Source organism: Giraffa tippelskirchi, chromosome 8 (assembly GCF_054371585.1).
Source record: "Giraffa tippelskirchi isolate mGirTip1 chromosome 8, T2T-mGirTip1v1.2.pri, whole genome shotgun sequence".
NCBI lineage: Eukaryota > Metazoa > Chordata > Mammalia > Artiodactyla > Giraffidae > Giraffa > Giraffa tippelskirchi.
Window position 1 is genome coordinate 12038436 of NC_137282.1, and position 21110 is coordinate 12059545.

General features: G+C 49.7%; 2 long non-coding RNA genes and 1 pseudogene across 2 annotated transcripts; 1 reads left to right on the top strand and 2 right to left on the bottom strand.

Moving 5' to 3' along the window:
• Positions 1-95: 95 nt before the first annotated feature.
• LOC145518911 (uncharacterized) lies at positions 96-10603 on the bottom strand. The gene is made up of 2 exons (XR_014063451.1): positions 10432-10603; positions 96-687 (listed from the first exon to the last, which is right to left on the bottom strand). It is a non-coding gene; the product is annotated as an uncharacterized LOC145518911 (long non-coding RNA).
• On the bottom strand, positions 5931-10273 carry LOC145517057 (elongation factor 1-beta pseudogene; annotated as a pseudogene).
• A 99-nt stretch (positions 10604-10702) lies between the features above and the next one.
• On the top strand, positions 10703-15286 carry LOC145518912 (uncharacterized). The gene is made up of 5 exons (XR_014063452.1): positions 10703-10907; positions 11861-12273; positions 12456-12568; positions 14529-14634; positions 14875-15286. It is a non-coding gene; the product is annotated as an uncharacterized LOC145518912 (long non-coding RNA).
• Positions 15287-21110: the final 5824 nt, after the last annotated feature.

The window sequence follows — 21110 nt, forward strand, 5'->3', positions numbered from 1 at the left end:
TTTACCTTCAGAGCCACCAGGGAAGCCCATAAATTCAAACGACCCCAAGTCTATTTCTTCATTATAGTAAATGAATTAGAAAATAATGATGCAACTTAAAACACATACACACACACTATGTTTATTTCAGGTGTGACTTTGCAGGAATGTAGATCAGTGGTCAGAAATTGTGGAACTTTAAGTTGGGCTGGTTCATTTTGGAAGTTGAAGCAGGATTTTGAGAAAACATGCTCACCTCCACCATCCACATCCCACAAGCTCTGGATGGCTGTTTAGTCCTCCAACAAGTTAATTGTTGGTGAGGCTGCCCCTCCAACAATGGAAAAGACGCCTTCTTCCCATATTAGAACCCTTTTCATCAATAACTGGATTAGCCCTTGAGCAACCAGGCAGCTCTTAAAATCTTTGCCTTTGGTTCATTTATATCACAAGAGTGGAAGTTGCTGGAAAAAGTTTTTCTTCATTTTGATTTTTCTTCTTTAGCTAATGCCTTAGCAGAGAATAGAGGTCATCTTTTAGGACATTTGATCCCAGTAAGATTTTGGTTGGGGAAGAGGATTGAAGAACGGCAACCTTAATTATTACGAGAGTTACTCAGAACTTTTCCAGCTGGCAAACCCAGGACTGGTGCCTTGTGACAACAAAAGGATATTTGCTTGGGGCTAATGACATTTCTTCAAGGGAGTTCTGTAAAAGGATCAAAGAGGAATCATGAAAACAAAATTGAGTTGGAAGTCCCCTAGAGATCATTTTGTGACTATATGTTTTTACAGCGTTATTGAGGTATAATTGACATACAATAAAATGCACATAAAACATATAGTTTGATGTTCTGATATCCACACATACCCATGAAGCCATGACGACAGTTAAGATAATGAATGCATGCATCACACCCTAAATTTCCTCATGCCCCATGTAATCTTTCTCTCCCAGCCCTCTCCATGATCCCTAATTCCCAAGCCAACTCATCTCCTTGTTATTCTAGCTTAGTTTGTAGAATTATGTATGTATGAAATCATGCCGTATGTACTCCTTTTGGAGGGAGGGGGATGTCTAGCTTTTTTTTTTTAACCCAGAATAATTACTTGGAGAGTCATCTACGTTGTTAACTAGATCAAGAGGTCGTTCCCTTTTCATTGCCGTGTAATATTCCACGACACAGTTGTACAACAGTTTGTTTTAACCACTCAGCTGTTGATGGACATATACACTGTTGCCTGTGATTTTAATCCAACCTTTTAATTTCACTCCTGGAAAAACAAAGGGCAAAGGGGAGGATGTCTTCAGAGAGGCAACTTGATCAATGTCCACAGTGCTTTGGGGAGTGATGGAGTGATGAGAAAGGAGTCAGCTACCCTGGGAAACTATGCTGGAGGCCTGATGGCATGAAGTGTGGCTTGGCTTGGATTGCCTGGGGTGCACCTTCATTTGAATCTTTGAATCCATAATATTAGGAATTTTTAAAAAGAGTGTATGGCATTTGCTCTGCATGTATTTATCCATGTGCTCAGTCACTAAGTCATGTCTGACTCTTTTGCAACCCATGGACCGTAGCCCACCAGGCTCTTCTGTCCATGGGATTTTCCAGGCAAGAATACTGGAGTGGGTTGCCATTCCCTTCTCTAGGGGATCTTCCCCACCCAGAAATCGAACCCATGTCTCCTGCATTGGCAGGCGGATTCTTTACCACTGAGCTACCAGGGAAGCCCACAGGACAGGAAGAGCAAAACTATTGGTGTATATGCTTGTAATGTAGATCTCAGCTCATCTTACTGAAACGAATTCCAAAGAGGGAAATCACTCGTTCTTCAGAAGATGAGACGTGGGGAGAGGCCGGGCTGTAAATCTTGGAGGGGAGGACTTTAATGCCACTTAGAAATCAGGCCTGAAACACCCATAATGTTTGTCAGTTCACATTTTAGTGTTCTTGAGTAAGTGTACAGGGTGTGGGGGATGAAATATGGCAGGTGTTTGATTTAAAAAGCCTGCCCAGATTTAATGTCCTGATAAAATGTATTAAATCTTTTAAGGTTTTAATGAATCTAGTATGTGTTTCATAAATCAAGAACTCTGCTAAGCCGTCTCCTGGTTTAATAAGAGTAAACTCGGAAATTGCTCTGAGCAGAAGCAAAATACATTTATATCACATTGAAAAGTAATAGATTTTTAAGCTGAGGGGGTCTTTCTGGGCCTTTTAAGCTGTTTGCTTATTACATTGCTCCAACTCCTTCAAATATTAAACCCCAGGCAAACACGTGCTTAACCGTATCAAGATGTGAACCAGCACAAAGGTAAAGATTATTTGAAGGAGAGTAGAAAACAAAGCCAGTATTTCCTGACCTGGAGATCTCAGACCAAGATGCTTTCTGCACCGAAACCAGGCTTTGTGTATCTAGGCTTATGGTGGTTGGCTAAAAATCATTAGTAACTGTTATTAAACTTCCTTTCCTAAATTCTCTAACTCCTCCATCCTTACCCTAACACATTTGCTGGACTCACCCAACACATTTGCTGGACTCAAGTGGTAAGTATGTAACACACTTTTTGGGTTTTACAGCTGTCCAGGGAATGGCTTGTGAGGGTCGCTGGGCAGACTGTCTATACAGCAGGCGTATAGAAGCCTCTTCTTGTTTTCAACCTAAGGGCTCTACGGTGCAGTGCTAGTCGCTCAGTCCTGTCCGACTGTTTGCGACCCCATGGACTGCAGCCCGCCAGGCTCCTCATTCCGTGGGATTCTCGGCAAGAATCCTGGAGTGGGTGCCATGCCCTCCTCCAGGGGATCTCCCCTACCCAGGTAAAGGTTTGCTTTTGTTCCTTTCCCTTCCTTTCTTTCTTGAGTTCCCCCAGCACCCAGGGCTCCAGCTCCAGCAGGGGTGGGGAGAGGGCTCCTGGGGGAGTGGGTGTAACTGCTGGGTCTCTGAGCAGGCTGGGATGGGAAACCCCTGGTACCCATTTTGCGGCTGGGGCAGATTCTGGGTGAGATGGTGGTTCAGGACACTTGTGGGAGGGAGGTGGTGTTGGAAGAATGAAGTGGGGGTGGTGGGGCTGGAACATTCCAGTGCACAAAAGCTGGCAGGGCTTGTGAGCTCTGCAGGGGAGGGAGCCGGGCCCCATAAAGCTCAGTGTGGAGAAGCCTGTCCAACCTCATTAGCTGTCACGGGCAACAATACTGATCTGGCAATAAAGGCGATTCCAAACCTGTTGGTCATTAATCACCCGCCTGACAGTTGCGAATGGAAGTGGAAAAACCTCATCCCGGCCCCCCATCCCCCTCCCCCCTGGCCCAGCTCTGGGGTTTCAGGTTACCTCTTGGTATATATGGGGTTCGCTGCTGGGGGCTGGTCCATCCCCCTCCACTTTTCCAGGGGCCGGGTTCCGCGTGGACAGGCCACAGGTCGGCCAGAGCAGATTCCTGCCCGGAGACCAGGAAGCGAGGAGGTGCAGGGAGGCGCCCCTTCCCACCTCTCCCACGTTGGCCCCCCGGGATCCAGGCTGGAACCTGGCCAGCAGGAGCGTGGGGTTGGGGAAAGCTTGTCATCAGCGCTCCAGCCTAGTCTTTCCACACCCCCTCGCACTCCCTGGCAACCCCTCTTTCTCTCCCTCCTGCAGCCCCCAGGTGCCAACATTATTTCCCTTTCTCTTACTTTTCTAGTCTTCCCACCCCTTATCCTCTGATCTGCCCCATACCCCCTGCCCCCCAGGCAGATCTCCGCTCAGGAAAAGCTTTCATCTCAATCCTTTACGCCCTGCTCTAAATGTTAGCCCCGTGTCCTTTTCCAGAGGCACTTGTATGGTCAAGCCTCGTCCTGAACCTTGGCATTTGGCGACAGGCGACTTGGTTGACAGTGATATTTTGTGCGTGGGAGGACCGAGCGGGTCTGTCTTGGCGCCCCCTGAAGGCAGCTTTCGGGAAGTGCAGCTGAGTCGCCTGGTCCGCGGAGTGGACCGGGAGTGACCAAGCTCAGGAAAGGTGATGGGCCAGGCCAGGTGAGGATTCGCCAGCTCTGCAAAGTTCCTGGCCTGCTCCTCAATGCGCTTGAGCCACGTGACACTTTAGAGTCAGGCGGTGCAACTTCGGCTCCATTTCAAAGCACCAAGAGGAAGTGGAGGGCTTCCCTGGTAGCTCAGTGGTAATGAATCTCCCTGCCAAGCAGGAGACGCAGGTTCGATCCCTGGGTGAGGAAGATCCCTTGGAGCAGGAAATGGCCACCCACGCTGATATTCTTGCTTGGGAAGTCCCATGAGCAGAGGAGCCTGGTGGGCTGTAGTCCATGGGGTGGCAAAGAGTTCCCCCTTGACTTAGCAACAGAACAACAACAGAGGGAGCAGGGTGTGAAGAATTAGCCAGGACTTTCTGAAATGATAGCCTGACTCTAATTTGAATACTTCTTTTGGCTGTTAGGATGGGCAGGCACAAGAGAGGGGAAACTGAAGGCTAAAACCTAGGATGGGGAGACAATATAACGTAAAATTTCAAGTGATCTGAATTGATCCTCTAGTTTCCTCACACTTTTCGGAATCCCACGGGCAAAGGTTGACCTGGCCTGGCCCACGTTAGCTGGTACCGTCTGTTCTCCCCACGGCAGAGAATAGCAGCGTCTGTTCCCAGCTGATCCATCCAGACTGCTGTGACAGAGATGAATTCCCATGACCAACTACCAAATGGAACAAAGTGGAAAAGAGCAGTTTTTAAGGTCTGTTTCACAATTTTCTTTACATTCCTCTTTCTTTTATTTCCTTCTGTTTTTTCTTCTAATACTGTGGTTGTTCTTAATTCTACCTTCAAATTAGAATCACTGGGGGAGCCTTTAAAAAGTAGTGACGCCTAAGCCACATTCCCTGATACTCTTTGTTTTTTTTCTAAACAAGTGACAAAAAAAATATTTTTTTTTTGCTTGTTTCTTTTTGGCTGCACTGGGTCCTCTTTGTTGCTGCTTGCAGGCTTTCTCTAGTTGTGGTGAGTGGGGCTACTCTTTGCTGTGGTGTGAGGGCTTCTCATTGCGGTGGCTTCTCTTGCTGCAGAGCAGAGGCTCTAGGTGCTGAGACTTTAGTAGCTGTGGCTTGTGGGCTCAGTCATTGCAGTGCACGCGGGCTTAGTTGCCCCGCGACATGTGGGATCTTCCGTCTGGGAAGATCCCTGGTCTGCAGGGATCAAACTAGTGTCCCCTGCATTGGCAGGTGGATTCTTAACCACTGGACCACCAGGGAAGTCCTCTCTGATATTCTTATTGATAACATTAGTCTGGGATGGGGTCCCCCCATGGAAATACGTTCAGGTGATTAAAATCTCTGGTGGGCTGAGAACTCTGGGTGTAACATCTTTGCACTCATCACATCGATTCCCACCACGATGTCTTTGCTTTCGAGTTTCCTCCGCCTGGAATGCCCTCCTCCTTTCTGTCTGCCTGTTGACTGACCAGCTGTGCCACTCAAGTCAGCTGCTTCTACTGTGAAGTACAGTCTTATTCGAGAGAGGAAAGAAGCAAAAGATGTGGTCCTGAGCTGGGGAAATAATACACATTAGTCGCACATAATGTTTCTATGTGACGACTAAATGGTCTAATACCAGAAGTAGGTGCAATCAGAGCTCAGAGGAGGGAGAAGTCAGGGAGGGCTGGAGCAGTCACGGAAATTTGTGTAGAGGAAAGGGCTGGGCTGAGTGTCCATGGGTGTTGGAGTCTGGGGGAGGAGGCAAGGAGGATAGGAGACTTCAGGCAGAGGGATGACATGAGCGGATGAGCAGAGGCTGAAATGATCCGGGCATGTGCTGGAGACAAAGAGAAGATTTGCTTGACTGGACAGAAAGTTCAGCCCTCCCCTCTCCTTCAGCCTTGCACTCATCCCCACCATGCTTCCGGGAGCTTCACCGTGGATTCCACTTCGTCAGGAGTTGTTTTGTACGGTTTGGTCATTTTCTCTTTCTTCCTTTCTGGTCTTTCAGGCTTTTGTTTAAGGGCACTGATCCACGATGGATTTTAGAACTTGTTGGACGCAGCCACATCCATAGACGGCCCATACTTGTCAAAAGCAGTGATCTACTCCCCTGGTATATTCCTTCCAACTTTGTCGTCTTCCACTGCACACTGTATTTGAAGTTTTTAAAATTCCGTACCCCACCAGAACTAGTTTAGAAGAGCCCCAGACCAGGCCATCTGCCTGCTTCTGACGCACCCCTCTAGTTTTGCCGTATCTGTGTCATCACTCCAAAGTTTCATGTCTAGTAAGAGGGAAGATTTGGCAACAAGGGCTGGGTTTTTGGCTTACTTTGACTCATGCTGTGCAAGGCATTCTTCTCTTAGCCTTTTGGCTTCTTCACTTTCCCCTCCCTCATCGGATCCAAAGAGATCACTGTCATCACCATCTTTACTATCTGTAGCTCCACTTTCTGCGGTGTTTTCCACACCAGCAGGGCCGTACTTGCCCAAAGCTTTCTTCACTCCTGGCAGGCTGACCTTTTCCTTTTCGTAAGATTTGATGTGATTGTGACCTACCACATGTAGGTCATGGCATAAGGTGGCAGGTGGTGGGCCCGAGACGGCTTCAAATACTGCCACGTTGGCTTGTGATGGTATATGTCTCTTGATATAGATTTTGTCTGCCGAGTAAGTCATTGAGCACCTGGAGGCCGATGGGGTGGCTCAGGTTTCCAAAACCCAAGGCGTGGGCTGACGGGGGACTGGGCAGCAGTAGAGGAAAAGAGGAGCTCGGGTGGTCAGCGCCAAGTGCTAAGAAGAAAGAGGATGTTCGGTCAGTTTCATGTGTGTTTCTCTAGACTCCGGCAACAGATCTGTAAGCAACAGGAAACTGGGACTATATATAAGTTGGGACTTCAATTCAATTCAGTTCAACATATTACTTATTGAGTGCCAGTTCTGTGCCAGTTCTAGGCTTTTGGGATTCAACTAATCCCGAACAGAGGATCTAGCTCTTTTGAGCTGAGATTCTAGGCAGGGATGATACAGACAACAATAACCACTATAAATAATATATATAGGTAAATTCCATAGTCTAGTGAAAAGTATAAGTACCAGGGAAAAAAGAAAAAGAAGAACAGGGTAAGAGGAATCAGGAGTGAGTAGATGAGTGTGTGTGTGTGCATTTGTGTGCAAAGTTATTAAATGGAAGGTGTTAAATGCAGGGTCTGACAAAGTCTCATTGAGAAGGTGAATACTGACCAAAGACTTGAAGGAAATGAGGGGTGTGCCCAAGTGGATCTCTGGGAGAAAAAGAGCCCTAGACAGCAAAAAGATTTCTGTGTTGCAGCAGGCCTGGCCTCTTGAGGAGCAGCAAGGAGGCCATGTGAATGAGGCCCAGTGATGGGGGAGACAGTGATGGGAGAGGAGGCCAGAGAGACAACAGTGATCTGGACCATGTTGGATCTCAGAAGCCACCGTGTGGGCTTTGGCCCTTGTGAGTTTCAGGCAGATGAGTGACATGATCTGAGTGGTGTTTTTAAAAGACATCTTGGGCTGCTGGATTGAAATAGACAATGGGGGTTGGGGATAGAGCGTCGGCAAAGATATAAGCCAGGAAGTCCATCATGAGATCAGTGTTTCCAGACACGGCCGAGCCCATGCAAGTCAGTGAAAGAGGACCTTCAAAGCATTCACATGGGAAGGCGGTGCATTATCGTATGTGTGATCAAGAGTATCATTAGAAGATGCCCATTATTTCGATTGGGCTTCCTGGGTAGCTCAAATGGTAAAGAATCCACCCGCAGTGCAGGAGACTTGGGCTCCATCCCTGGGTTGGGAAGATCCCCCGGAGGAGGGCATAGCAACCCACTCCAGTATTCTTGCCTGGAGAATCCCATGGACAGAAGAGCCTGGTGGGCTCCAGTCCACAGGGTCACAAAGAGTTGGACACAACTGAGCGACTAATACAACATTATTTAGATTCTTGACTGGACTGAATAAGCCTGACCCTCCAGCTTAGCTTCAAGAGACAGTTCTCTCCCTTGGAACTGCCTGGTGGCCCAGTGGTTAAGACTCTGAGCTTCCCCTGCAGGGGCCACAGGTTCGATTCCTGGCTGGGGAACTAACATCCCATATGCTGCGCAGCACAGCGCCTCTACCCCCGAAAGAGACATTTATCTCCCCTAATCAACACACACAACTTTGTCATTGCCAGTAAGGTATGTGAAGGGCTTTGAAGATGATTTTAAAAGAGGTTCAAGGTATTTTGAGCAAGGTAAGAGAATAGAATAAAATGTATGTCGTTCCAAACTGTCCATTTTGAGTGGGACAGTATTTTGATGTCCAAGCCCTGTTAAGTCTGTTAAAAAAAAACTTTGTTACTTTATAGTATTTCTTCCTCTGTACTCCTCCCTTCTACTGAGCAGGGCTTGGCACTCAGCGCGCAGTACGCTCAGTAAGCACTTGGGGAATGGAATTAAGCCTTGGGCATGCTGGTATGTGCTCATTTGCAAGGCAGTATTAAAAATTCCATTTGAATTTCCAAATCCAGCTAGTTTCAACGAGGCAACGTATTTTTTTTTTTCCTTAAGAGAAGTGAGACCTGCATATTTAAAAGAAGTTTTTTACCTCCACCCCGCCTTCCCTGCCCCCCTCTCCCACCCACCGAAAGAGAAGCCAAGGTGACCACTTTCTGGTCAGTTTCTTACAAGTCCATTTAAACGAACATGCAGCCAGGGGGGTAATCAATCTGTCACCCAGTCAGCAACATTGTTGAGCGGTTTCTCTGAGTATTAGTCACCAAGAAGGATACCAAAGAAATAGAAACCGTCAACTTTGTCCTCGTGTTGCTCCCAATCTGCCAAGGAAACCAGGAACCAAGAAGGCAACAGGACATTTACAAAGACACGCTGGTGGGCGATTACAGAAAGGAGACTCCTTATTGCCAAATGTGCGTGTATTATTGTAAATCCCTCAATAACACAATGTTCGTTATCCCCTTAACGATCCTCTGAAACAAGATCACAGTGTCCCAGCTGGAAAGAACCCTGCTAAGAACCCATCTTATCCAGACCTCTGCCTCTGTGAGTGGGAAACCCGAGGCCCAGGTATGTGAAGTGTGTCATCCTGGGTCACCCAGGGAGCAGGGGGGGCTGGAACCAGGTCTTTGGGCTCCCGGTTCTTTCCTACAAGTTCAGAGTGAGAGGAAGCTTGATGAAGCTGGGAAAAAAGCTTGCTTTGGCAGGAGGAGAAAGAACATGCAGCTAGGGGGAAAGTGCATAACGGTTTGTCATTTCAAAGAGGAGGGGTCCAGGCGGGGAAGATGTACTGGTTCATCTGAGGGATGTGGAAGGGGAGGGGGTTCACAGCAGGGGGACCCCTAGGTCTAGAGTCACAAGAATGTTAGCTTTTGATTATTATTTTCTGAGGCTGACCCTCCCACAGCTGAGGGGGCGGTTGGAGAGGTCAGGAGTGCTGGACCGAACGAAGGCCAGCTGGGTGGTAATGACACCGTGCAGGCCTCAGTGATAAATGGGATTTTTCACATGGGGTGTTTCGGTCCCAATCACTGGGCTGGAACAAAGACCCAAGATCAGGGACACCCAAGGGAGAGATTCACCTACTTCTGTGACCCACATGCTTCAGCTCACAGCAGGGATCAGCTGGAGGTGAGCCTTGCAAAGCCATCCAGCTGGGGCCTTCCCGTTGTAGAAAAGCCTGAAGACTGAGTCTGTCCGGATGTCTGGTCAGGTCCCTGCTCCAAATGGAAAAAAGCAGCAGGACCTATGCTGCTGATTCTCTGCAGTATTAGTATTAATTAATACTTATTAGTTAATAAATAATGTATTAGTTAATCTACAAAAATATTTGTTATCCTCTTTCAGAGTTACTTCATTCTTTATAATAGGCTCTAGGTTCATCCACCTCATTAGAATGAACTCAAATGCGTTCCTTTTTATGGCTGAGTAATATTCCATTGTATACACATATCATAGCTTCTTTGTCCATTCATCTGTCATGATGGACGTCTAGGTTGCTTCCTTGTCATTGCTATTGTAAATAGTGCTGCAATGAACATTGGGTTACATGTGTCTTCTGCAGTCCCACTACTGGGCACATACTCTATGTTTGGGTTTTCTGGCCGCAAGGCCCGTGGGATCTTAGCTCCCCAACCAGGAATCGAACCTGCACCCCCTGTGTGGAAGGTGAAATCTTAACCACTGGACTGCTAGGGCAGTGCCAGGGCTCACATTCAGAGGAGCAAGCCTTTCAAAGGGAATTCATGTGAGTCCAACTTTCTAAAACCCTTGCCTGGAGAACAGCCTGCCCAGCTCCTCCTACCTGAGGGCTGCCATCTTTTAGAGTACTTTGCATATTCTCTGCCTTTTCTAGACATTTCCAGCCCTTCCTCTGAAGGCTGGTGGCGCTGAGCATCGGGCCACTCCTTTGGCTTCAGCATTCACGGTCCGCAGCTCTCCTATACTTCTTATTTCCCCAGCTCGATCGCAGCTACCTGGGTTTCCCCTCCTGCTTCCTCCCTCCGTCTCGGTAGAGCCAGGATTCCACGAGTACGGAATCCCTGACTTGATCCGCCCTCTTGTTGCCTGGATCTTCGCTCCTGTGCCCTTTGTCACCTTGCTCAGTTGGCCCCAAGAATCCTTGGTGGGCGCCATCTCTCTGTCCCTGTTGCCCAGGACTCTGTTTCTAGAACATTAGGATGGAGTGTGTTCCTCTCCTAAGAGAGGGCTGAGTTCCGGAATGGGGGGTAAGAGTTCCTTCTTGGCAGAGCAGGGCCGGCCCAGTCAGGCGGCCAAGGGACCATTGATCTGAGTCCAGTGAAAAAGTGGCTTCTCGGGAGCCCTGGATCCAGGCCCACTTCCAGACAACTTCTTCTTTCAGCACGCTTTCATGTGTTTTAACTGCACAAACGCGCCAGTTCCCAGCTGTCCCTGAGAAACGGTGCTGGTGGTGGCGGTGACCACAGCAGGGGTCAGAAAGAGGGGCTGGTGGGGAGGGCGGGCTGGGGGCGTCTTGCTGTATTCGAGACCTTTCCGTGGTCAGGGCTGAGGTGATATTGTGTGTCTGCACATACAGTCGTTTGAACTCTCCCTGACTCCTGTGACAACTGGGTGACGCCTATGAAAACATAGACGTGAGTGTAGGGCGAATTCACACATAGACATCTCACCTCTTTCTTCTGCCTTTTATACCTCCCTCTCATTTTCACACACATGCACACCCACACACACACTCACAAACACTTAACCAATTAAGTCCGTCGAACGCTATTTGCGGATGATGGTGTGGAATTGTGCCGGAGTCGTGTCCAGCATCATTAAATGTCAGTATTAACAATACGGCACTTGGCAATCAAGGCCGCGCTGTGGCTGTTAGTCATTAATCACCATCTGACAGTCCTGAATTGGAAACGAGGAGCCTGTTCACATGTGCTCCGTGGACCCAGTTACCCTCTTGGTAATCAGTCTCGGAAAACTTTTCTTTGACTCTCTGCCTGTGAGGGCCCCTGTCCTGGCGAGGGGCGGGGGTCCTTAGGCTGAGCCCCTCTCCTCCCCTTTGTCCCCCTCCCCTTCCCCTCCTTCTCCTCCTCCAGCTGCGGAAAGGAGCCCAGGTCCTAAAAAAACAGGGGAGAGAGGAGCGTATTGTTTTTGGCCTACCCTTACCCTCTTAGGCCTGTTTTATGTAGCCTTGTTTTTCTGTTTTGGCCCCACGGCCAGGAAAATTCTTTTTCTCCCTGAAGAAATTCTGAAAGACAGCAGGGAGCTCGGTTCTGTTCCAAAAGCTGGTGGGGTCAGTTCGTCAAGTGCGTCCTCAGGAGTGGACCCGTGTCTGGTAGATGGGAGGGAGGCCACTTAACGAATTTGGGGGATCGCTTCCAGCCACGTGGGCCTGAATTTCCACGGGTCTTCTGGGTCCCTTTGCAGAATTGAGACGGAGGACTGTTTCTCCTTGGGGTCCAATCTCAGCACCTCTCTGCAGCCTTATTCATCCATTTGTTTGTTCCGGAAATATCCACTGAGTGCCTGTGAAGTGCCAGGCATGGACTGGACCCTGGGGCGGCAGTAGTGAACGCGGACCCGGGTCCCTCCCTTTTGTGGTGGCGACTCTGAGTGGGTGAGACGGGGCTCAGAGACAGAGTCTGTGTGGCCCCAGGCTTGCTCTCTGTTGGGGAGTCTCTTTCTCTGCATTCTTGGTGCATGTGCTGTGAGCCTGCTGGCTCCTCCTCGGACATGAGCATCTGGGAAAATGGTCACGTTCCAGAGCTTTCCCAGCCGACGTCTCGTTCCCAGCAGCCCTCCGTTCTCTGCCTACCCAGGTGAAGGCTGCTCCCCAACAGGTGAGCACTGATATCTTCAGACACGTCGCCTTCTCCCTGGACCCCTTTCACAAACACACCTAATGATGTCTTTTCAGGATTTCGTTCCTTAACTCCAAGGAATGAGTTGAGTGGGGGGAATTCCAGCCACTGTGGCGAGTTGGTAGGAGAAGCAGGTCAATGATGGCCTTGTCTCCATGCAGGTCTCCCCTGCCTGCCTTGAGGGTTCGCCACTCCAACCAGGATCCCCAGGGTGACCACCTTGTCCCCAGGACCACCTCTCCTGCTCTGTGCTGATGAGAAGGAAAGACCTCAGGTATCAGTGCAGGGCATGCCTTCTTTCTCTCTTCCCTGGTGGCTCTGTCTGTGGTCCCTCCTCTGAGTTTCACCCCTGGGTCTCCTCTCTCACCCAACTAAGGACTTCAGTTCATAGATGCTGACCAATACTTAAACCCTTTTGCTGTTTTCCAGTTAAATAGAATTCAGCAAACTTTCACTGACTGTCCACCACATACCTGGAGCTGTCCTAGGCACTCAGGGAACACAAAGATGAATAAAAGATCCTTCTTGCTTTTAAGGAATTTATGGGCTGGTGGAGGGCTTCTCAGGTGGCACTAGTGGTAAAGAACCACCTGCCAATTCAGGAGACCTAAGAGATGCAGGTTGGATCTCCGGGTCAGGAAGATCCCCTGGAGGAGGGCATGGCAACCCACTGCAGTATTCTTGCCTGGAGAATCCCATGGACAGAGGAGCCTGTGGGAGTTGCAAAGAGTTGGACACGACTGAAGCAACTTAGCATGACTTAGCACGTATGGAGGGTGATGAGGGGTCCTTTTATAGAGAGGAACTAGAAAGAGTATAAAATAAGGGGCTCAAGGGGTTCAGAGCAAGGGAAACCCACAAGTGGCTGGGGTCAAAGGACCATTGAACTCGTGGGAAAGGGAAGAAGGAACATCTGGATGGGCTGGTCTGTATGGGCTGTTTTGTGGCGGACGTGAAAGCCAGATTAAAGGTTTGGCCTTAGGTAGATAAGACCCATGGGTTTCCAAGAGTAAGAAACACACCTTTGCCTATTTCATCAAAAATATATCTTTCAGAAAGAGAGAAGGCTGAGTTCCCCTTCAAGCTTTACATTCCAGGCAAGAACCATGTAATTATAGGTTGATTTGAGTGATCACCAGTTGAATTTCGGTCTCTATCAGCAGCCGTCCATGCCACAGCTCTGGGAGCTGGAAAAACCTCGAAGCCCTGTCCAGGGGTGTCCCCGTGACTCTGAGAGGTCGTGGCAGCGCCAGCTCTACCTCCGTCTCGCTCTGGTTGGTGCGGGTTTGCAGCCCTGCCTTGCTCCCGTGGCTGGTGGCCCTGGGCGTGGGATGACTGAGTGGTCTGGTCTCTTAGCCCCAGCATCCCTTCTTCTCCCAATTCATCCCCTCTTGGTTATTCCAGGGCCCAGGCTGCATTTTTGTCCTTCCAAGGGGGCACAGCTACAGGGGATAGTGTCTGCATAGCAGGGGAAAACCTGGCTGCCTATTGGGTGTGGACTTCTGAGCCCGAGACACTTTCCCCGCCCCACCTGCCTGACTGCACTCAGCCTTCATGGCTCAGCCACAAGGTCACGTTCCCAGAGACTCTCCCCGACCACCTTAGTTCTAAATGAGGATTCCTTGTTACGCCCTCTATGTCCGCACCATGAAACAGTTTGCCATTGCTGCCACCACAGTTTATGATTGCTTTTTCAGAGACTGATTTATTTGGCTGTAGCGGGTCTTTGTTGCTGCATCCGGGCTTTCTTCAGTTGTGGAGAGCGGGGGCTATGCTCTAGGTGTGGAGCTCAGGCTTCTGAATGCAGTGGCTTCTCCTGTCGCAGACTCTCGAGCCTGCAGGCTTCGGGAGTCGTGGTGCATGGGCTCTAGAGCCGCTGGCATGTGGGATCTTCCTGGGCCAGGGATCGAACTGGTATCCCTTGCATTGCAAGGTGGATTCTTAACCATTGGACCACCAGGGAAGCCCCACAGTTTATAATTATATATTGATTTTGTTTAGTTTTTCCCCTGCATTAGTCTGTAAACGCCATGAAGGTAGGCGCTGAGTGTCGTTTTGCTCACAATTGTACACCTGGAGGCTAGCCCCGTGCCAGGTGTGTCTTAGATGCTCAGGAGATGATGTGGAATTAACACCTTGGGTCTGTCTGGCGGCTGGATGATCTCAGAGCTGGTTGGGCATTTACCCGGTGGCCTAGGGGTAGGGAAACTAAGGGATTTGTCTCTCTTTTTCAGAAGGAAAGGGAGAGGAGAAAATGGGAAGTGAGCAGCCATGAAAATGAATGAAATTGTACCATTTGCAGCAACATGGGCGGACCTGGAGATGATCATGCTAAGTGAAGTAAGTCAGAGAAAGACAGATATCATGTGACATCACATATATGGAATCTAAAAAAAAAATACAAGTCAACTTATTTACAAAATAGAAATGGACTCGCAGACATAGAAAACAAACTTATGGTTACTAAAGGGTAAGTAGAGGAAGGATAAGTTAGAAATTTGGGATTAATATATACAAACCAGTATATAAAAATAGCTAAACAACAAGGTCCTACTGTATAGCATGGGGAACTATATTTAGTATCTTGGAAGGACTGATGTTGAAGCTGAAACTCCAGTACTTTGGCCACCTGATGTGAAGAACTGACTCATTGGAAAAGACCCTGATGCTGGGAAAGATTGAATGTAGGAGGAGAAGGGGACGACAGAGGATGAGATGGTTGGATGGCATCACCGTCTCAATGGACATGAGTTTGGGTAAACTCTGGGAGCTGGTGATGGACAGGGAGGCCTGGCGTGCTGCAGTCCCTGGGGTCGCAAAGAGTTGGACACAACTGAGTGACTGAACTCAACTGAACTGAATAACCTATAATGAAAAAGAATCTGGAAAGGGGTATGTATATGTAACTGAGTCACTTTGTTCCATGCCTGAAAGTAACACCACATTGTAAGTCAACTGTATTTTAATAAAGAAATGAGGTGTGAGGAGGGTAGGCATGACTTGGCATTCTTGGGGACCCCCCTGCTCATGATCTGGCCCCATGGAGGATGCTTAGCTTGTCCAATAAGAGACATTGGGAGATGGTCCTGGTTTCAGAGACCAGCTCCTCCTTAGATGGAGTCCCCAGACTTGGGAGCCTGGCTTGAAAAAGACATCTATGGAAGTTTCAGAAAGAACCAAACAGCCTGTTCCTGATCCCAGCCGCCCTCCACCTGCCTGTTCTTAAAGGCTTCTGAGCTTGGAAACTCCAAAGAAGTTTTGGGGACCATTCTTTTGCCGTACCCGTGGATGAGCCACAGTGTGCTGGGGAGATGGGAGAGGAGGAGGGAAGAAAACCGAGTTCAGAGCAGGGTGGGCCTGAGGGGAGCAGCAGAGGGGGTGTCAGTGTCGGGGGTGGGTGGGGGTGCACCCACTTCCTCTTTCCCTACTTTCAGGGGGTCTCCCTGCTGAGGGTATGAGAGCTGAGGAAGGCAGGGCCGTGGGCGAAGTCCTCAAGGCATGAGGGATGGGGAGGAGACCCTTGACCCCAAAGGTGGTCCCCAGCCAGGGCTGGCACCACCCCAGGGACACTGGGATTGTATTTTGTTGCCACGATTGGTGGGTGTGGGGTGGGGGATACCAGCAAGTAGTGTCAATTTTTTAAATTTGTTTTTAATTGGAGTATAGTTGCCTTACAATGTTGTGCTGGTTTCTGCTGTACTGCCGCATGAATCAGCTATAAGTACACATATATCCCTTCTCTCTTGAGCCTCCTTCCCACACCCCCCAACCCACCCCGCTAGGTCATCATAGAGCACTGAACTGAGCTCCCCGTGCTGTGCAACAGCTTTTTGTTGTTGTTATTGAGTGACTAAGTTGCGTCCAACGCTTTTGCGACCCCATGGCCTGCAGCCCGCCAGGCTCCTCTGTCCATGGGAATTCCCAGGCAAGAATACCGGAGTGGGCTGCCATTTCCTTTTTCATACTGCAACTTCTCACCAGCTTCCCACCAGCTATCTATTTTACATGCGGTAGTATCAATACGTGTGTATATATAAATGCTGCTTTCCCAATCCAACAGGTAGTGTCTTGAGAGCAAGGATGCTAACCTTTCTGCCCTACATGGGAGACGCCTTCCCAATCGGGAATTGTCTTGTTCCCAGGGTCCTATTTAAGAAACACTGAGATGAGAGAAAGATAAGGACGTTGATGCTTCAGTCTTGGAGGTGTAGGAGGACCCATGGTTTCCATCCCCAGAGCTCCTGAGATCCACGGGGGGAAGAGTGGACAGCCCCACCCCTGGCCATAGGGGCATGTGACACGGCACTCAGGGACAGCCTGGGTCACCGCCTCCTCATCCCCCCTCTTCAGCCTGTCCGCGCCCCATCCCCCCGCAGCCCGCAGGGCTCCCCAGCAGGCCCTGCGCACCCCGCCCCAGGCCTCACCAGCTGTGACGTCTAACTTTTTCCATATGCGGGACTGCTCCGGTATCAGAGAAAGGGGAAACGCCTGGAGAGCTAGAGCTGGGTGTGGGCGGAGGTGAGGTGGTGGTGGTGGGGTGTGTGTCTGAGGGTTTGGGGAGAAGCTTTTTTTTGGGGGGCGGTGTATTGCTGGGAAGGGGGCGGGGCTGGGGGAAGTGGATGGCCACAGCCTCTGGCCTGTTGGGAGGACGTGGTTGGCACCCGGAGAAATCCATCCAGCGGAGCCAACCCTCATTAATCATCCGGGCGGCTGAACTGCCAGCTCCTTTCAAGATCTTTCAAGAAGGGTTTTCACCCAAAATAGAGTTGAAAATGTGCTGGGCCCTACTCAGAATCCCATCAGTCTGGGCATTATGGAAAGTGTCGGGCGGGCTGTGACGGACAAGGCACACTCTGTTGCAGGGGTCCTGACTCCCACAGCCTGTCATATCAAGCGCCTGATCAAATTTGACAGCTTCATTTGTACCTACAGAATAGATAAAAGGGGCTGTTCATTGAAACAAATGGAGGGGAAGGGGTGGGGGAGGGGCGGGAGGTGGGGGCAGGGGGCGAGTGTGTGCGGTGCTGGGGGGACGGATGGCACCGGGGAGGGGGCGGGGGAGGGTGATGGTTATAGGGGCACAGGGGTGCCAAGGAGGATGCTGCCAAGAGCAGCGGTCTCTCCTGTAGCACCCCCGGAGAAGGGGGCAGGGTCAGGGGGAGACAGGTGAGTCTCAAGAAAGGGGGTTGGCAATGGAGACCCCCACCTGTCAGGGTCACACTGAGGGGCTCCCCAGCCCCTTTTGGGGGCTCTGGGCCCCAAGGCTGTAATTGAAGCCAGGAAGCTGGCCCTGGAGCAGGAGAGTCCGGGGTAACTGCCTGTGATGCCGTGATGTGGGCCAGCACGTGGGAGGAGTGTGTCTCAGCTCCGAGCCCCAAGCTGCGGTTTGCGGGTGGCGCCCAGCACTGACTTCCTGAAGTTACATCTGTAGGTGCCTCCGTGTTCCTTGCAGATGGCAGCTGGTTGGTGTAGGCTGGAGGACGTCCCCATACCCCTGGCACAGTCCAGCTTTGGCTTTGTTCAGGCTGCCCCACTGGTCTGGAAAGACCCCTTCTTCCTCCTTCTGTGGGGTTTAGTGAACAAGGGGGTCCTTCCAGACCCCCCAGAGTGCTCCAAATGCCTCGCAGTCTTCACGGCTCCTCTTCGTTTGTTAATGTCAGACTTTATGTCATGTTATTAGCATGTGTTTATTTTCAATTAATTTAATTTTAATTTAATTTTTAAATTTTGGCGGTACAGGCTCTTCAACTGGGGGCTTCCCAGGTGACGCTAGTGGGAAAGAAACCAGCTGTCCATGCAGGAGATGCGGGTTTGATCCCTGGGTCGGGAAGAGCCCCTGGAGGAGGGCACAGCAGCCCACTCCAGTATTCTTGCCTGGAGGAACCCTTGGACAGAGGAGCCTGGAGGGCTACGTTCCACAGAGGTTGCAAAGAGTCCGACAAGACCAAACGACTCAGCACACATACACAGGCTCTCGGTTGTGCTGCGTGGGGGCTTCTCTCTAGTTGCGGCCCACTGGGTTCAGCTGCCCCGAGGCATGTGGGATCTTCGTTCCCTGACTGGGTATTGAACCCATGTTCCATGGACTGGAAAGCAGATTTTTAGCCACTGGGCCACCAGGGAAGCCCTTCTAGTATGTGTTTGTCCTGGTCTCCTACCAGATCGCAAGCAGCTGGGTGCAAGGGTTGGGCGTGTGTGTCTGACGCGTCTGATAGCATTTAGTGCACTTAGCAGGTTTTCAAGGAATATTCCCACAGGAGACTCCACAAGGCTCAGTGGTGACATCGGGAAGCCAGCCTGGGATCAGGGGGTTCAAGGTTCCTGTCTGACCCGTGGTCTTCAGAGGAGAGGGTCAGAGGTCAGCAAGGCTTACCCTATCCTGCCCCCCCCCCAACTTGGGGCCTTTGGAGGACTTAGATTCTCCCTTCCAGGCTGATGCAGCCCAGGCCAGCAGTCGTGGGTGGCCCCCAGAGCCCCCTCAGGCTCCTGTGGCTGGACAGCTCTGGTGGCAGGAACATAGGTTTCTGGAATTGGATAGACTTGTTAGGGGGTCTTGCCTTTTCTGCTTACTTACTTGGTGACCTTGACCTTGGCAAATGTGTTCAAGAGTAGACTTCCTGCAGAGGAGAGGTGCTAGGATTAAGCAAAACCTTGTATGGAAAGTACTTAGCACAGTGCCTGGCATACAACAAGCATTCAATAAATGTTAGAGAAGGAAAAAGGCCGGGTCTGGTCCTGTTGTCCAGACCTTTTTCCTTTGAACTTAAAGGACATCCTGTTGATGGCACTTGTTTGTTATGACCATCGATTCTTATCACTTTAAACTGATCCTTAGTTTTTTGTAAGTTTTGCAAGATGGAAGCTTTGCCAGAATGCAGTGCACAGAAGTGCAGGGCACGCCTATCCCTCTTGTCAGGAGCGGATGTTAAGATGCTGCCTCAGGGTACTTCCCTGGTGGTCCAGTGGTTAAGAATCTGCCTTTCAATGCAGAGGAGACATGGGTTTGATCCCTGGTCAGGGAACTGAGATCTCAGGTGCCTTGAAGCAACTAAGCCAGCATACCACAACTAGAGAGACCTTGTGTCACAACAAAAGATTCCATATGCCGCAACTGAGACCCAATGCAGCCAGATAAATAAATACATAAATATTAAAAAAAAAAAAAAGATGCTGCTTCAAGATTACAAGGTATGTGGAAGGTCACGAGCCTCTCTGAACTTCAGGATCTCCTAGCCCTGGGAAGTCTGTCCTACCGGAGTGAGGTCAGCCATGTCTGGCTAAAGCATTCCATCCCAGTGCCTTTCTTGGAATTTCAGACGTAAGCTTTCTCCAGGTGAATAGGGCAGTGTGGGCTTGGAAGGGCTTCTGTTGGGGAAGGTCTGGGGAAGCAGGAGGAGGTGAGGGAGTGAGGGGGAGGTGAGTTCTGTCCTGGCTTCTCCCCCACACACTTTGTGGCCCATGGCAGTCTCTGCACGCCCTCATCTTGCCGGAGAGTCAGTTTCGCCCTGATTATGGGAAGGGCAGGGTGAAAGCCGGTCAGAATGCTCAGAAAGCACCCGGGGGATTCCCCGCCAGCTCCCCTCTCCTTGTGGCACAAGGGAGGGTCGGTGACTTGCCTCCGCATTTAGGAGGGGCCAGAGGAGTATGAGCAGAGGTTATATGTGTCATTTTTGGCCTGAGCTGTGTGATTGTTCATGCCAGCTCTCCCCCTGCTGAGACTGGCCAGGACGTCAGGGGGCCTGGTTAATTATGTGCAACACTGTGATGCTTTCTGAGGTGTCACCTTGGTTAGACTGAACCAGAGTCCTGGTTATTTAATCAAACTCTGCTTCCAAAGGAGTTCTGTGGATGTGACTGAAGTCCCTAATCAGTTGACTTCAAGTAGCTCAAAAGGGAGATGACCCAGGGTGAGCCTGACCTAATCAGTTGAGCCCTTTAAAAGATGCTTCCCTGAGCTCAGAGACTCTGTAGGGCTCATGTCGGTAGAGTTTCAGCCTACTTGTGATCTTGACTTCCTGCCTGCCTTAAGAATTTCCAACTTGCTTAGCTAGCCACCATGATTGTGTTAAGTCAACACCTTACAATAAAAGCCTTGCTATTAATATATTATTGGTTCTGCTTCTCTGGTCAAGTTCTAACTTATACGAGATCCCTGTCAACCCATGATGGAGATGTAGTATAACTGAAAAATAAGCTTTTGTTGTGTTAAGTCCCCAAGATTTCTGTGTTAATTTGTTACTGCAGCATAATCTAGCCTATACCGACTTTTGCAATAGCATTAATAAATCCTTAGTCCATCATATCTTAATTAGCTTATCTATCTATCTCTTACTAGACTGAAGCTCCTTGAGGCTAGGACCAGGGTCTCTCTCATCTTTTTAGTGCCCAGAGGAGACCATAGTACCTCATATGCAGTGGGCACTCTATAATGTTTAACGAAAGAGTCAAACTACTGCACTCAGCAGTGTCTCAGCTCTTGGAAGGAGGGACCCACGTACCTTCAATTGCGTGGTGTACAGCAGAGTCCCAACACATGTAGACACACTGGCCAAGACATTCTGATGGGACAGTTCCTCTTATTCTATCCATCTGCAGCATCTAAACCCACCTGGATACAATGTCTGAAGCTACTGGCTCAGTGCAAAGAGTTTTATAGTCAGGGCTGCATTTGTATCCTGATTCCACAGCTCTTTCACTGTGAAACCGTGAGCAATTTCCTTAACCTCTCCAAATCCATTTTTTTTTATTAGAGTGAACTGCAGATTTTTTGTAAATATTAAATATTTAACTGTGCCATGGCATACACAAAATGATGC